We start from the raw sequence: 18,276 nt of genomic DNA on the forward strand, positions 1-18,276 counted from the left end.
CTGGTTCGAGTCTATAGGCACATTCAAAACATGGTACGGAGAAAAGGTTTGATAGATTGCAAGAAGAAGTTTGAGGTGCTTAAGGCGACTATTCCATCATTGGAGATGCGAGAGGATTTGGATTTTCTTTGGGAGAAGGTAAGCGAGAAGCACCCACAAGGAAAAAAATACAATCATGCACTCGATAAGTTCGCAAAGTATCAAAGAGTGGATAAGGCTAGGAAATTATGCGGGACTACTATGACTGCGGAGTTAAGGTGCAAATTACGCGATTCACTTCTTGTTCATAGCAAATGGCTATAGATCATGACATTAAGTTTTAAGTTTTAGTAGAAATTTTAATCTAAATTGGATTTTAAGAGATTAATTATTATTTTATTTGGATTATTGTTTGGTTAAACATTTCAATTATTAGATGGAATAAATGGAATTAGTTCTGTCTAATTAAAATATTTTTGCTATTATTATATTGGGAGTCGTATTAAGTATCCAAGGTTGGTTTCATGAGTAAGATAGAAATATGCCTCCCCGAAGATCAATATAAAGGAATGGTGGGGTGAACCATAACGTTGATGCACCACCTGCTCCAAGGAGGAACACTCGCACGAATGCAAAGAACAATAACCATTCACCTGCTCCTCAAGCATGTGAGGCACAATTTGCTGCATCAGAGGCTACTATAAGGAGGCAAGAAGAGGAGCTTAGGCAAGTAAGGAAACAACAGGAAATATTGACGCATGAAGCACGAGAGGTTCAACAACCATCTATGCCGTTGGCAGTCTATCCGAAAGCTATAGACACACTTGAACCAATGTATGAGAGGTTCCGAAAGCAACATCCCTCAAAGTTTGAGGGATGCAATGACCCAATCGTAGCTGAGGAATTGATGAGTAGGAAGATGTCAATCCTATACTTCATGCGAGTGGTAGGAAATGATACGGTGGCTTGTTTTACCCATATGTTGAGGAAGGATGCAAAAATCTAGTGGGAATTAGTGGAGTAGACAAGAGATGTCACTAGGATGACATGGGGTGAAATATATGAGGTGTTCAACAAGAAGTACTATAACGCCACAGTACAGGCATCAAAGATGGGTGAGTTACATGGAATGGTGCAAGGGAATCTAATAGTGGCAGAATATGCCCAAAATTTTGATTGACTTGCTTAGTTTGCTGCCGATATAATTCCTACAAACATGGCTAGAAAGGACCGCTTTGTGTTAGGGCTCAAGTCTATGATAGCCCGTGATGTCGAGATAGTTTCCACTGGGGAGCTACAACTTATGCCCAAGTTTTGCAGAAGACACTTACTACTGAAAGAATGGAAGACATGATCTGGAAGGAAGGAGTTTCCAGAATGTATGCAAAGAGGAATGCTTCCAAAAACACTAATGATAAAAAATTGAAATTCAGTGCGGGATCAGGAACATCAAGAGTGGATAAAAAGGCTAAGGATGAAAAAGGTAACCGTCAAAATGGAGGAACTTGGAAGAGTCATCTAGAGTGCCCCAAATGCAACAAAACGACACCTTGAACAGTGCTATGCTAAAGCATGTTACCAATGTGGAAAGGAGGCACACATAAAGAGAAACTGCCCATAACTCGAGGAGATCGCTCTAAAGGAAGAACCAAAGAAGAATGATAATTTGGTTCCAACACATGTTTACGCCCTTACTTGGGCACAAGTAAAGGAAAGTACTTCTGTGGTCATAGGTCAGATCTTTACTGCATAAATTTCTTGTTATGTGTTAATACATTCTGGTGCCACTCATTCTTATATTGTTGATAAAATAATGAACAAGTTTAATAAACCATGTGAAATTTATGCGGTGGGATTTGGGACCATATTACCAACTGGGGAGGTTGTAATATCTAGAAGATGAATTATAGCCTTGCCTTTGTAGATATACAATAGGCAGTTGTTTGTAGATCTAATTGAGCTTAGGATGACAGACTTCGATGTGACCCCTTGGAATGGATTGGTTGGCTAAGTACGACGCAACAATTAACTGTAAGAAGAAGGTGGTAAAGTTCGTGCCAGAAGGAGATGATTCGTTTATGTTCACGGGGATAACTACCAGACTCAGAATTCTGATCATCACAGTGCTAAAGGCAAGGGAGATGCTACAAAGTTGGTGTGTAGGGTTTTTGACAAACGTGATCGATACAACTAAGGTGGTGGTGCAAGGGCAGGAGAAAACAAGAGTGGTACAAGAATTCTTGGATGTGTTCCCTGAGGATTTACTAGGCTTGCCACCTCATCAAGGGATTGAGCTCACTATTGAGTTAGCACCAGAGACTGCACTAATTTTGAGAGCACCATATCGGATGTTACCAATGAAATTAAAGGAGTTGAAGACCCAACTCTAAGAGTTACTGGTTATAGATTTCATTAGACCGAGCCATTTTCCATGAGCAGCACCAATACTTTTTATGAAGAAAAATGATGGGTCAATGAGGATGTGTATAGACTATAGAGAACTCAATAAGGTGACGATAAAAAACAAGTACCTTTTGTCGAGAATAAATGACTTGTTTGATCAACTTCAAGGGAAGTATATCTTTTCAAAGATAGATATTCATTTGGGATACCATCAGTTAAGGATTTAGGATGAGGATATCCCGAAAATGGCTTTTCGTTCTGAATTTTTGGTAATGTCTTTTGGGACTTACCAATTCCCCAGCCACGTTTATGGACTTGATAAATCGAGATTTAAGGACAGCAATAGTAGTTTCTCTCTGCTCGATCATACATTCACACACATGACTCAAAGCCATCGAGCACACCACCACAATCGGATCCACCATGGACGCCGACGGGGTTCTTTTCAACTTAGGAAAAATGGTGACTTCCCCTCATGACATAGAAACTAGCCCAATTGATCAAGATCTAACCCTAAGGATCAATGGATTCATCATTTCTTAACAATTACTTTAATCCAGACTCAAACCAATTATCAAACATCAAGATATATCATCAAAATGAGAAGAAATTTTCAAGAAATCATCATATTATTTAAAATTATATAAGGCTCTAGTTATGAGGTCCCACTAAAAAATATACTTCAAGAATAAATATTCTCGTATATATTTATTTTTACATTAAAGCCCTCAAAGACTTCTATCTAAGCATTGCAATCATAAATCCTTTAATTAAAAAAATATAACCAATATTAATTTAATTATCACACAATTCAATCACATATTTAATTAATACCAATAAATAAATAAGATTTCATATCGGGTATTACACTAGCAATCACCGAGCATGTTGTTAGTGCTGCATTGATCAAAGAAGAGGAGCGAGCACAATACATAATGTATTACATGAGAAGAAAGTTAATAGGACTAGAGTCAAAGTATCCTCTGATTGAGAAGCTGGTATATTGTCCCGTCCTTGTTTCTCAAAAATTAAGGCCATATTTCAAAGCTCATCCAATTAAAGTACTGACTGACCAGCCCTTGTGTCAAGTTTTGCAAAAACCAAACACCTCTGGTTAATTACTTAAATGGGCTACGAAGCTCGGCCAATATAAAATAAATTATCAACCTCGAACAAGGGAAAGTGCTAGCAGATTTCATAGTCGAATGCATGCAACTACTAAATAGCAACAACCAAAAAATTGAAGAAATACCAATAGTGGATAAGAAAAAGATCAAGCTCCCTACTTGGAAACTATTCATGGATGGTTCATCAAATGAGCACATTTCAGGTGATGGTATAATTCTTTTTTACTCCTAAAGGGAATGATATTCATTGTGCCTTAAGATTTGGGTTTAGTGCGTCAAATAATAAAGCAGAATATGAAGTCTTCCTCGCTTGATTAAGATTAGCCAAGGATGTAAAAGCTCGATTGATAAATATATATAGTGATTCACAACTGGTCATGAATTAGATAATGGGAAAGTATCAGACAAGATGACTAAAAATGATGGTATACTTGAACAGAGCAAAAGGCATGCTCGCTCAGTTCGAAAAGTATAATTGTGTTAGTTTAGAACAAACACTAAAGAGTTTCTGCATCAGTACAAAAAGTGACATGAAATCAGATGATGCAAATTTGCTAGATTTTGCATCAGTGGGAAACTGATGCGAATTAAAATCAACAATATATTTGATTTTTGAAACAAAATAAAAAATAAAATCAATCAAATATCAGGAACACAAAATCAAACTCAGAATGTCAAGAACACAAAATAAAACTCAGAATTGATTGGATACTATATTTTTCAACATCATCAGAATTTAAAAACAAAATTCATTACAAAATCAAACTTAGAATATCAATAACACAAAGACAGATACAAACACCTATCACAATTTATTACATATAATTTAAAATACAAACAAGGACTTCACCTATCTTGCTTGAAGAATTAGCTTCTCCACATCAGCTTTCAGTGTTTCTTTCTTAAGGAGAAGAATAATACAAAACTATTAGATTGAAGAGTTGGTTTTGAGGAAAGTGTGGGAAAATAACCAGTCATGATGATATATAACTATTTGATTCAATTTAATAACATTCACAGTAGTTCATTTATAAGGTCAAAAATAAGACTTTTGTTTGTTTGCTTAAACAAGTCTCGTCATGCTACCAAATCAAAATTCATTACATTTTTCTCATCATCTAAAAGAAAACATTATAAATAGAGAAATTCACCTCAGGATCTTTGAGCTCAAAATAAGCTCTCCAGCAACCATAAGATTCGTCTCCTTCAAGGGTTGAACAATAATCTAACCAAAATAAAGAAGAAAAACCAAAATCAATCATAACAAAATCTTTATACTCAAGCCAGATGAAAGGAAAAATGGTAAAAAAAATCAAATTTAGAAAAAATATGTATAACTTAAAACTAAAGAGAAAACTTCCAAACTTGAAAAAAATATGACAGAGAAAAATAATTAAGTCTTTTAAAAATAACTTCTATTCCAAACATATATTTAGGCCTGTATGTGTGTATTTGTCTAAAATGATAAAGGCCTCAAGCGTTTCGTTGTCATCGTTAACCACCGCCACCCCCTGTTGAATCTCCTTGCACTACCGCACCTATAGAACAAAAGGAAAAATAATGTAAGAGTGTAAAAGAGAGACTTAGAGGAAGGGGTGAGAGAGAGAGAGAGAGAGAGAGAGAGAGAGAGAGAGAGAGAGAGAGAGAGAGAGAGAGAGAGAGAGAGAGAGAGAGAGAGAGAGAGAGAGAGAGAGACAGAGACAGAGAGAGAGGGAAGGGATAGAGAGAGACAGAGAGATGAAGGGAAACGAGTGAGAGAGACATTGCGAGAGTAAGGGAAAATGGAAAAGGTGATAGAAAGAGGGTGAAGCACGGCTGTGAGAAAAGTTTGAGAGGGAGAGTGAATTAAATTTAGGGTAAGAGAGAAGCCCATAAGTGTGCGTGGACTTTTTTTGTTTGTTTTGTTTGATAAAAATAGCCCCTTTAGCATCATTGGTTGATTATTATGCCACTTTTCATTCTTGTCATTGCCCTACTAACACAAATGAGTAGTAATGCATCAGCCCATCACAGGTGCTAAAGGCGAAAGTAAACGACGTCAGTCTTCTTTGTGACATCGTATAGCTAAATTTGCGCCAGTTAGCCATGTTTGGGTCAACAATGTCATTCGACTTTATTGACTGATGTGTTTGACTGGCATGAAAATGACTTTTTGTAGTAGTGGCAAGAAATGTTGGGGTTTTATGCCCTAATTAAAACTCAATTTCTTTGTAATCTCATTTTATTATCAATAAAAGAATGGATATCATTTTTGACTTGGTTAATCACTTTGCTCACATATTTTATTTTCATGATTATTTGTTTAATATAAACTTCTATTAAATCCCGAGCATATAGCCAATTATATTTATAGTGACATAATCACAGTGGAATATAAATATGATTATATGTTCAAAAAATAAGTTATTCCTAAGATTAGTCAGTGCACAGGATTTACACTGACTTACCAATCTACGATATGTTCTACTTACACATTATAGAGTTATGTTCTTTCTAGAACATTAGCAAAGTAGATAAGATTAGATGTATTTGTTACATCGGACAGGACTCATATTGACAGTAGATAAGATAAGTAAGCACACCGTTATTATTTATTCTAGTCATATTATATAGTTGACCATTGGTCAATTCAATCTCAATTCTCAGTGGTTAGTATTCTAACTGATTGTATTATTTGAGTTCTTTGACTTATTCGTTACCAGTTTACCCTACGGACTAGCCCATACTTATATCTTGGGAACTCGGTAGTACAATTGAGTGGGAGTGTTAATCATAGATATGAACATCTATAGCTTCTGATGAAGAAGTACAACGATGGTTTCATTTTAGTTTGGTTTGAGGTGTTAAATGATAGAGATCTCATTTCAGTAATTAATATTAGTTTACTGAAATATCATTTACAAAGAACTAAGTGTTTTAAGAATAAAATACAATGAGGGGTAAAATGGTATTTTAGTCCCATCTCATTGTAGACCATCTATAGAGGATTGAGTTATAATTATGGTTGTAACAATGAATAACTAATAACGTATCTATATTGCTTATAGAGTATTCTATTGATTAAGGAGTGCAATTCCGAGTCTTTAGTGGAGTAACGAGGAATTAATAAGTTAGTAAATTTATTTGTTAAATTTAAGATAACTTATTGGAGCTTGATTTCATAGGTCCATGGTCCCCGCAGTACCTTGGACAAATTAATCTAGATAGTCTCAATTATTTGATTTAATCATCAATTGTAATTATCAAAGTTGACCAAGTCAATTTTGGATAATTTCACATAGTTATACAATTTAGAGAAGAAAATAGATTTTAGGGAAAATTTATTAATTAAGACAAATTGTGTCTAAATTAATAAATAAGTTTAAATGAAGGTTCAAATTATAAATAATTAATCAATAGAAAATAATACGAGCTGTGAATTTTAGTCCAATGGGCTTATAATTAAATGAGAAATTTCACAGGCCTATAACCCATGAGAATTTCGACCTAAGGGCTGTTATTGCCTATTATTTTATTGATTTTCTTAATTAAATAAGTGACCTAATTGAGCCTTTAAAAGGAATGTTAAGTGAGAGTTGAAAAAAGATGATTAGAAGAACTAGTTTTGATACTTTAGTGTTTTAGACTCTCTCTACACAAAAAGTCATTTTCTAAGTTTCCATATTCACATCTCTTCTTTTCTCTATATCTATCTCATGTGTTGAGAATTTCCCACTCTAGTCTAGGTTATTCTAAGGATATTGTGGAAGAGTGTGAAGAAATTTGAAGATCGTTTCAGTTTCTTGGTGATACCTTGCGACAGAAAGGATACAAGGGTTAGAGAAATTGAAGGAATGACTTATTCATTCCGCTACATATAATGTAAGTGCTCTTATCATTATCTTTGTTTAAATTCAATTATAGAAACATGTTCTAGATTTTCTTATATTAATTTGTTTAATATATGATTTACATGAAAATAAATAAGATCCTGTATAAGTATTCCCAACAAGAAATACATGAGGGGTTTTGTGGCAACCACGATGCGGGGCCTTTCCAAAAAGATTTTAAGACAATGATATTTCTAGTTGACTATGAATGAAGACTCAATAGAGTATGTCAAGAAGTGGGACAAGTACCATGGATTTTCCAAGATACCTCGAGCACCACCGTGACCCTTTCCAGTTTGAGGGATCGACCTGATCAAACAACCTCTAACAAGTCGAGTAGGAGTAAAGTGTGTTGTAGTTATAGTAGATTATTTTACTAAATGGACAAAAAAACACCACTAGCAACTATTACATCTAAAAAGGTACTAGACTTTGTGGTAAAAAGACATCATATGTCGATATAGATTGCAAAAGAAGATTGTGTCAAAAACAACACCACTAGCAACTATTACATCTAAAAAGGTACTAGACTTTGTGGTAAAAGGACATCATATGTCGATATAGATTGCAAAATAATATTGTGTATGATAATGGAATCTAGTCTGACACTAATTTCTTTACTGAGTTTTGTGCTTTTAATGGTATAACAAAGAGTTTTTCTTCTGTCACACACCCACAAGCAAATGGGCAGGTTGAAGCCGTGAATAAAAACATCTCAAGTAGGCTAAAAGACGATGAGCAAATGAATTGCCCAAAGTACTATTGTCGTATGAACTACAACAAAATTGACTTTTAATGACTACAATCGTAAGACATAAAAAAATAAAGGGAGACGTTGAAAGTGGGTGTGTAAAAAAATTAGGCTTGGGTATCACGTCTACCCTAGGGAGATGTGAAAAGCCTCTCACGTGTCACCTAGGGAGATGTCTAAATATTAAAAAAAATAATACAATTGATGTACAATTCTCTCTCCCACATTTATTTACAACTAATTATATATTTTATTTGATTGGACTAAAATTTGGTTTGAGGCCTAATTAATTAATAAAAAAAAAGAATTTTTTTTTTCAACCCTCAAATTACTCTCTCTGACATTTCTCTCTTTCTCTCACCCTTTTCACTTACATCTTCTCATTTAAATTAAAGCTAAACCTAGTCATGAGCCATTTCTCTTCTCACCCCATTTTTCTTTTCTCTCTCATTCTCTTCCCCTTAAACCCTTCCTTAATTAGTTGTCAACCTTAACCCTTAAAACCATCCTTAGTGCACCTCTCAAACCCGTCAACGATGAGTTGTGCATTGATGATAACCGCGCGAGAGTGGATGAGCAGTGGCAACGATGTGGAGGATAGGCAGAGGTGTGGTGGGCATTCTCATGAGGCAATACGATGCTTAATTTGTCTAGAAGATGAGGCGCACACCATTTTTCTGGTAAGATGTTTTTTCTTCTGATTTAATGGGTTTGATTGAGTAAGAGTTTGATGATTCATGGGTATAAACAAAATTATTTGATTTAATTAAGATTAATCTTCAATATTATATTTAATTTCTATTGAGTTGAAATTCAAGCGTTTTGCAATTTCTATTCTTAAATATATATACTTATGTATATATATTTTGTTATATTTGATTAGAAAATGTACAATTGAACTGAATAATTCTTTTTCTTTATAATGTTAAATGTACAGAAATAATATATTTTATACACTTTAAAGTAGTAAAGTAATGATTATCTTTATATATTGATGCTATATTTATATATATTTCAGGTGGAATGTTCACAGTGTCCAATTGACATGAAACCAATGTTTGGTCAAGATGTAATATTAGTGCCCTCTTTTGGGGATTTGTGTAAAAATGGAATGATACTTGATGATTGTGCTTGTGTAAAATTTTGATTTTTTTTTTATGAGTTTGTGATCTAGTAGTAAGGAATGTGTTTGTGTAAAAGTCTAATTTAATGTATTTTTACTTATGTATCTATCATTTCAAATGAAGTGGCAATGAAAAATCATGAAATTTATGTATACCTTTTTTTAGCAGTGCAATCTATGTTTTGGATTTTTCATATTTGGAAAATTTGTGTAACATATATATTGAAAAGCTCGTATAAGAAAAAGTACATACATACAACGTCTCACTGTGGGAGACATTGTAGGTGTTCCATTTATTAACACCCTATCACATCTCCCCCAAGGAGACATGGAAAGTGTAGCACGTCTCCTTAGGGGAGACGTTGTAGGGTCAGTTTCAATGACTCAAGCTACCACATCTCCTCATAAGGATGACATGGTAGAATTTGTATGACTCCCCAGGGGAGTCATAACATCCTCATTTTGCTGTAGTGATAGGACAATTGCTCGAATAAGATGATGGATGTTCTTAATGATATAGCGCAACTTGAAATTATGAAGATAATGAGAACGAGGTTGACAATGAGATACCACCAACATCAGACTATAGAGGCACTGAACAATACTATAATGACGTATTTGATAATATGGAGTCTCTGTTATTCCCAGTGTGTACTTCTTTGAATTTTGTAGTTAAGTTGATGCATTTCTATGTGTTGGAGAAACTTCCTAATAAGATTTTTGATGGAATCTTTGAGTTGTTAGAAGATGCATTCTTAGCTCCAAATAAGTTACCGAAGTCACATTATATTGTGAAGAGGTTATTGAGGAAACTGGGTTTGGGTTATGAGTCAGTCCATGTTTGTAAGAATGACTGTGCGTTGTTTTGGAAGGAACACGCTAGAAGATTTATGTATCCAATATGTGGGGAGGATTGTTGGGTGGATAACAATACTAAGGGCAAAAAAGTGCCCCATAAAGTGATGCATTAGTTTCTGCTGATCCCTCAGCTGATGTAGAAATTTGCGTCAAGGCACATTGCAGAACATATGAGATGGCATCACAAAGAGCATGTTAAAGAAGATGGTGTCATGTGTCTTCCTGCTGATGGAAAAGCATGGAATGACTAATCTTGTTTCTTCGTACCTTGGGTATGTTGTCAATGGAGTTAGATTTCTGTGTTATGATAGAGATAAAAATTTGAAAACTCAAAATAGTGGTGTCTCCGTACTTGGGGTAGAAAATAATAATTTCTACGGACAATTAGAGAAGGTTGTAGTGATGTCATACCTTTTTGGATGTTTTGTCGTATTATGTAAGTATAAATGGTTTGACATGGATCCCACTAAGGGCGGGAATAAGTGTGAGAATAATATAACGAGTATATATACTAAGTCTAAGTGGTACAAAGATGAAAAGTTCATCTTGGCAACTCAGGCTAAACAAGTTTTCTATCTTGATGATATGAAAAAAGATCGAGATTGGAAAGTAATCGAAGAAGTACATCATAAAAATGTGTGGGACATCCCAGTAGTTGATGAATGAAATAGTTGTTATGCATGATACCTGATTGTCTGATTTCCATATGTTTGTCGAACTTGATCAGTTGACAGAAATTAGTTTTGGCCATAGTGATCAACTGTCATATAATGTCAACGTAGATACTCCTGCAATTGAAGAGGAAGAGGAAGTGAATGAGGAAGAAGGGAAGAAAGAGGTCAAGGATATGATAGAGTTAAAAGATGATGTGAGCATGGAGAATTGTCCTGATCAATAACAGAAACAAAGTCTAACCACGAAGGGAGGTGGACCTACCTTGCGACATTTGAACACAAAGACTTCAACATGAGACGCGTGACTAAGAAGGACCTTATGTGAGGCCTAGGCTTAGACGCTATGTGAGGGCCTCGCTATGCAAGGTCAAGACTTGTACACGAGGATCTTTACAAGGCAACACCCATGCAAGTGCCTAGATGCCGATACGCGAGGCTAGTCGTGAGCCATTTATCTTTTCACCCCATTTTTCTTTTCTCTCTCATTCTCTTCCCCTTAAACCCTTCCTTAATTAGTTAATCTTCTCAAACTAAAATACCAAACAAGAATAACAATTCACACTTTGAAATTCAAAAGAACAAGATAAAATAAAGAAAAAGAAGAAAATATGAAACTAGGAGTGATCATCTATCTTCACTCTTCAAAATTTAATCTTCTCTTGTGTTTTTCTTCTCAAAATCTTGCTCTCCACATTCAGATACGGTCTCATATGATAACCCTAGGTGAAATTATGAATTCTTCCTTAAATAATGGGCTTTGAAAAGGCCTTTAAATAAGTTTAAGCATGACTCCACAAGCCCTCACACGAATTCCACGAGGGCCCAACGACTTGCTGTCCAAAGTATGTTTCCCTAGTCAACATTCCTTAGTAGAACTCATATAACTTTCTCATCCGAACTCCAAATAAGACGATTCAATATAATTTAGAAAGCTGAGAGAGAGATCTAAAGCTTCTATTTCATGATTTTTTCCCCAGAAAAGGCGTGGATCATAGATGAAAATAGAGTTTAATTTCCAGCTTAGCACAAAACGTATCAAATCAATACAAAATCTTGATGAAAAATGTTTGCTTAACTCCAAACTTAATACTTTTACTGAAATTTTTCATTATAAACACCAAATTATTTATTAACTATCAATTTTAATCTAAAACACACTAAACTAATCAAAATTATTTGAGAATGTAATGAAAAATAACGTTAACAATATGCTCGTCTACTTATATACTTCCATGCCATAAACGGGTGCTATGATGAAATTGTCAGCGCACATGCTTATAACTCAAGTTCAAAATAGCCAAATAAGGTAAACTTTCTAATAACACATAAATCTTGAATTCTCATATTAGAAAATATAACCTGTAAATCATCACTTGTCTTATCATTTCACACTTAATTATCTCAAACACTCATAATCAACAAAATCATATATTTCACAATTAAGCACGTAAAGTGAGATTTACTTACCTTATCTCCGAACTTCCTAAATCCTTGCTAGTGAAACACTCTTGGTTAAGGTACAGGAAATTTACTCCTATTATTTTACATTAATAGTTCATTTATTAGTTGTCATAATTTCCCGTCAAATAATCATATATATATATGTTGGGAATAGTGCCCTTAAAGCAATTGTAGTTGACAAATATTTTAAATGAAATAAATAATTGAATTGAATTATTATATATATAAACTATGTCCGATATTATGTTGATAATATTAAGTAAATATTAGAAAATTTCAAAGTTCATCTATGTGGTCTTAATCTCATATTGGTATGAGAGGATCGAGATTGAGATAATGCACTTAAAATAATTCGCAGTAAAATAAAGTTATGGAATCTTTAGATTAATTGCTGCTAGTATGATTCACTAGTATTATGAATACAAGCGACCTAGATCCAGGTCACCAGTGTAGTAGGACACTTAAGTGAATGTACTATATATATAGTGATATATAGAACTGGACTAGATGTGATTTGTTAATACTTGTTTAAACACCGTTTCGTAGTATTAATCAAACACATCAAACAATGATCATATACATGGTGATCTTAATCCTTAGGTTACTATGAACTCTTATATATATCATCTGATCATTTGATTCATGCATTAAGGTTTGTAAGAATGATTAGGCTAAGGACAATTTTTTTGAGGACTCAATGATATATATGGCTGAGGACATAGTTTAACAGATATGGAATATATACTTTCTTATAGATTGAATAATGATTCCCTATTGGGTTGACTTTTGGAACTGAAAATGATATGAGCGCTCACGTCGCAAACTTGTTGTGACACAACCTTCACTAGTAAAGTCAATGGTACACTAGGAACTAGATATAGTTAAAAGGGTAAAATAGTAATTTTATTCCCTTTTAATTATGAACCATTAATAGAGGATCAATGTTGTATGTAATGACTATATCAATGAACACTTTATTCTTTAATAAAGTACTATGTATATATATGTCTACAATTATCAAGAGTTAAATCTCATATTTATAGTGGAGTAATCATGAGATTAATAAATGTGATTATTTAATTAAAGAGCTTTCATTAATAATCTAATATTTATTGAGGCTTGATATTATAGGTCCATAGGTCCCCGCAGTGGCTCTGTCAACACCATATCAAGGTAAGTTGATACAATGATAAAACTGTAATTTGGAAATTTGAGAATAATTTTATTCTTTGGGTCAAATATACAATTATATGATGATTGATGTTGAGTAATTAATTTAGAATTAATTATTAAAATTTTGAAAATATATATTTATTTAAATATAGAATTTCGAAATATATATGTAAAATAAATAAATTAATTTTTGAAATTAATTATTTTATTTGAGTGGGAGAAAATAAAAATGGCAAGTCAAAATAGTTTTGATTTATTGATTTTTAAAAGACGATGATAATGATAAAGATCAATTTGAATTTTGAATTTAAAATTTAAATTTGAATTATGGTTGTGATCTTTTTCTAAAAAAGATAATACCATATTTTGTGGGAATGATTTATTTCAACAATTAAATAAATAAAAGCAAATAGGAAAAATGCAATATTCGTTGAAGGGAATAGTGCTACACACATGACACAGTCTTGTTTTTATTTTATTTATTTAATTAATTAATAATTTAAAAATAGATTTTTTCAAATTTGGTAAGTTAGACATTACCTAAATCAATTTATATCATCATTATGATTGTATTATTATTATTATTATTATTATTATGAATAATAATGTAATATATAATCTCTATATATATTATGTGATAATAAGAAATAGAGAGTGGTGATTAAGAAAACGTTTCAGAAAATTGCCAGACAAGAAATTCTCATCTTCTTCTATTATTCCAACCTTTCTCAAGTCATGATCCAAGTACTCATGTGTTGAGATAAACTTGTGATTTCTAAATTACAAACCCTTGTTCTCTATGTGCCCACACACATCTTGAGGTGTAGAGAACACTTCGAAAGATCGTGGTCTGAGTACTCAAAGCGTTGGATATGAAGATCGTTATTTATACAAAATGACTCAAGGATACTTGATAGGCCTCAAGAGGTAAATAATTATGTTATTGAGTATTTGTATATATGTGCATATGATATATATAAGTATGTGTATAATTATATATATGTTGCATGATTAATGATATTGCATATTAATATTTCCTGTCTGTATGTATGTATTCTTGAACATATAAAATGTTTATATGAGAGGTGGAACTTTTTTGTTTTGTTTAATAAACTGGGTCCACCATGCCATTTCGTTGCGCACTCTGATTGTTTTTCCAACAATTGGTATCAAGAGCAAGTCATTAATATCTGCATATTATTAATTTGTGTGTGGGATTATGTGCATTTTTATATTATATGTGATATATATTAGAATAGATGGATGTTTATATTGATGATGATAGATTCTTAAGGGTTGTTTATAACGGTGCTTTTGGGTTTAGGAATTGTTATTAAAATTTTTAGATGAAAAATGTTAGTCATTTCTGGGGCATCGGAATTTTGTAATTTTTAGTTTTTGAAATGTAAATTATAAAATTGTTGTAATTGGATTCAACAGAGTTTGGCATGAAAATTGAGATGACTACACCACCATCGGTGACTGTTGTGGCACGAACCCCAAGGTGCCCCTCCCTCCCTTCCTACGACCACGTCCGTACACCGTATAGATCCGTGCGACGTGACCGTATGGCTCCGCCCAGGTCTGCCTGTTGCTGCCGCTCGCCGCCCATGCCGTCGAACCCCTACCACCGCCCCTCTTGATGACACACTGTAAGGACCCGACTTAAAACCCATTAATTTACCAAATACTCCATATTTAAGTAAATTAATGTTTACATGAATTTCTTTAAGCAAAACAAAACTTTTATTAAACACAATAATGAATTAACATATTTTACAAACATGCAGCTCGAGATCTCGATATTTGAAATATATCATGTTTCACATGTACGATGTAAGTAAAAATACACGTTCAAGACACAGCATAAACCAAAGGATAAAAAAAAACTTTATAACAATAATACATAAGTAGCAACCACTTGACTCCCAAGTCAACCAATCACGACATGCACACATCGGACCGAGCCTGCTCCAACTCATCTCCTCATCTACTATGCTTTTGCCCTTACCTGCTACACAGAGTACCTGTGAGCTAATACCCAGCAATAAGAGCTATGTAGGTCACAACCCCAAAGGTCAAACAAAAAACATAAACATAAATCATCAACTAATTCAAACTATCACAACCTAATTCATATACTACTCATAATCTACACCTTAACATATATAGAGTTCAATAATAATTCATATCGTATCACATCATTCTCATAACATAACTTAACATACCATAGCATACTATAACATATCATAATTATTTCATAATCATACCGTACCACAACATCTCATCATAGAATCGTAGCACGAGAAACGTAAGCATGCATTTTATTATAACTTACACATGCATTTTCATCACATAAGCATGCCACACAAGTATATATCAAACAAACAATGTAAACAAGTGTTGACAGTTTATGGTAGCGAGTGGCGTCCCACCCTAAACCTTCATGGCCTCAGACACTTACCTATTTCGATAACTACCCTGCCCAACATCTTACCAAACACTAAACAATGTCATAACATAAACATAGGTTATAGCAACTCTGCTAAAGTGTATTCACACCCATATCAATGTAAGAATGCAACAACGTACATAAACATGCAATATTTATAAACTCATAACATACATAACAAAATCATAATCATAAAATACATAACTTAATTAGATCACATATACATAAATTTGTGCCTTCAAATGCACATCCTATGTTACAGTGACCACTCTTCTTACCTCAGGTTCAGCGGCACTCCAAAACACGTTCCTTGTTCCATTAAAGTATCCTTTAACAAGTCCTAAGCCAAACAACATACACACTTGAACTTATAGATCATACATAATATTAGACTTATGCAATCTATCTTAGACTTTCTAGAACTCCTAACAGCCTTAAAATGTCCTTAAGAAAGTCCTAAAATCCCCAAACAGAAAATCCTTAAACTATACCATCAAAGCGCCAACCAAGACCATCAAATTGAGGAAAAACACATGTTTTATGGGCATGTAGCGCTGTCGCGCTACCCCTTGGGCGCGGTCACGCCCGACGAAGAATCCAGATCGCGACTGTTCTTCAGACAACCATAACTCTCTCAATTTAAATATGATTTGAATGATTCTTTTTGCGCTTTTCTCCTCTTGAATCCCTCTAAAACATAATACAATTATTAGAGATCAATAAAATACCAAAAAATCATGATAATCCCCTAACTCAATATCTCTAACAATTCTTACGTAATAAAACCCATTCTTCCTAAGTTATTAACATATATCCCAAAACCAGTCCTTATTTCATCATTAATTCTTCCATAGCATGTTCATAACATTAAAACATATTAATACCCTAACATGAAATTCTAAGAACTAATTCATATCATCTACCATTAAATTCCATGAACAATCATAAACATGACCTAGATTGTAATGAGTAATAAGATCTTACCTTCAAGTTGATTCTTACTTCTCCAACCTTCTAGACCTCAACCTCAGAGAAAACCCTTGCTTTGATCGATACATCGATTGACAATAATAAAATAGATTTAAACTTTATTTTTCCATAATTTATTAATTCTCAATAATCAATAATACGCAATTACCATCCTATCCCCCATCTAAGCTTCCTTATGAAACCACTTAAGCCCTTTTTAGTAATTCCTCCTTAAGCTAATATTTTTTACTTATAGAAATTACATTTTCTTCCACAAGATTCATATTTCTATTCTCACCCATTATTTTCCAATATAATTGGCACTTAAGCCCTCAATAATTGAAGGAATCATGTATTGCCGCTACCATACATACACATATCATAATCATGAAATAAATCACACATAATCATGAAATAATACAAAAAATAATTCACATGTGCATCAACATAAATTACCAAATTGCCCTCACAGGCCAAAATTACCACAATACCCATGCAGAGCATCATCCCGAGTAAAAGTGAGAGACTCACTTTCATACCGTGGATTCTTTGGAGGTCGCTCCTCTACAGTCATGAACTCTGATGTTGATGTTGCATCCAAATCATGTCGAAGCGTCCGAGCATATATCTTTCCCTTGCCTTGTTACTATCCCCAGCCAAATGTGGTCCCCCGCATATAGTATCTAAAGTGAAGTCCACAGGCTCGGGTTGCAAGGGTGGAGACCACTGTCGCTTGAACCCAGGATTGTTGTTGCTTCCTTCTCCTTGGGTTTTCTCTGCTTGATACTTTTTTAACTTTCCCCACTAGAGAAGAAACTATATCTTGTCCTTGAGATGATTGCATTCATTTGTGTCGTGACCATAGTCTTCATGGAAATGACAAAACTTATTCATGTCTCTTTTACTCATCTCCTTCCTGATGGGTGGGAGTTTCTGATAGGAAACCTCTTGATGACTTGTGAGATATATTTCTGCCCGACTGGCTTAAAGTGTGGTGTAATTAGTGAATCGAGGCTCATACTTGGTCGGCTTATCGTTCGGACCCGACTTAGCCTTCTTTTCTTCATGGCGATCAGACCCGTTATTCCCATGTTTCTTTCCACCATTTTGACCATTTCCTCCATTCTTAGGAGGGTCAGTTGATCCGCCTGGATTTTTTATGCCTTTCTCCTCTTCTCAATCGCGTCATCCAATTTCATATACTTGCTTGCTCGGTCAAGAAATTGGTGGAGTGTTGAAATTGGATTGCGATGTACACTATCCCACAAAGGGCTCCGATAAGTTATCCCAGAGGATATGGCAACCATCTTCCCCTCATCTCCGACAGCATTTGCTCAGTTGGCCTCTCTCATGAATCTCTGTATATAATTCTTTAGAGATTCATCCTTTCCTTGTTTGATATCAGCCAAGTGGTTGGCATAAATTGGAGGAGTCCGA

The 18,276-nt window shown here is 34.0% G+C and overlaps 1 long non-coding RNA gene across 1 annotated transcript; it reads right to left on the bottom strand.

Annotated features, from left to right (window-relative positions):
- Window positions 1-3,172: 3,172 nt before the first annotated feature.
- Window positions 3,173-5,189, bottom strand: LOC133830511 (uncharacterized). The gene is made up of 2 exons (XR_009892094.1): window positions 4,661-5,189; window positions 3,173-3,460 (listed from the first exon to the last, which is right to left on the bottom strand). It is a non-coding gene; the product is annotated as an uncharacterized LOC133830511 (long non-coding RNA).
- Between the last annotated feature and the right edge of the window lie 13,087 nt (window positions 5,190-18,276).

This window comes from Humulus lupulus, chromosome 4 (genome assembly GCF_963169125.1).
Source record: "Humulus lupulus chromosome 4, drHumLupu1.1, whole genome shotgun sequence".
NCBI lineage: Eukaryota > Viridiplantae > Streptophyta > Magnoliopsida > Rosales > Cannabaceae > Humulus > Humulus lupulus.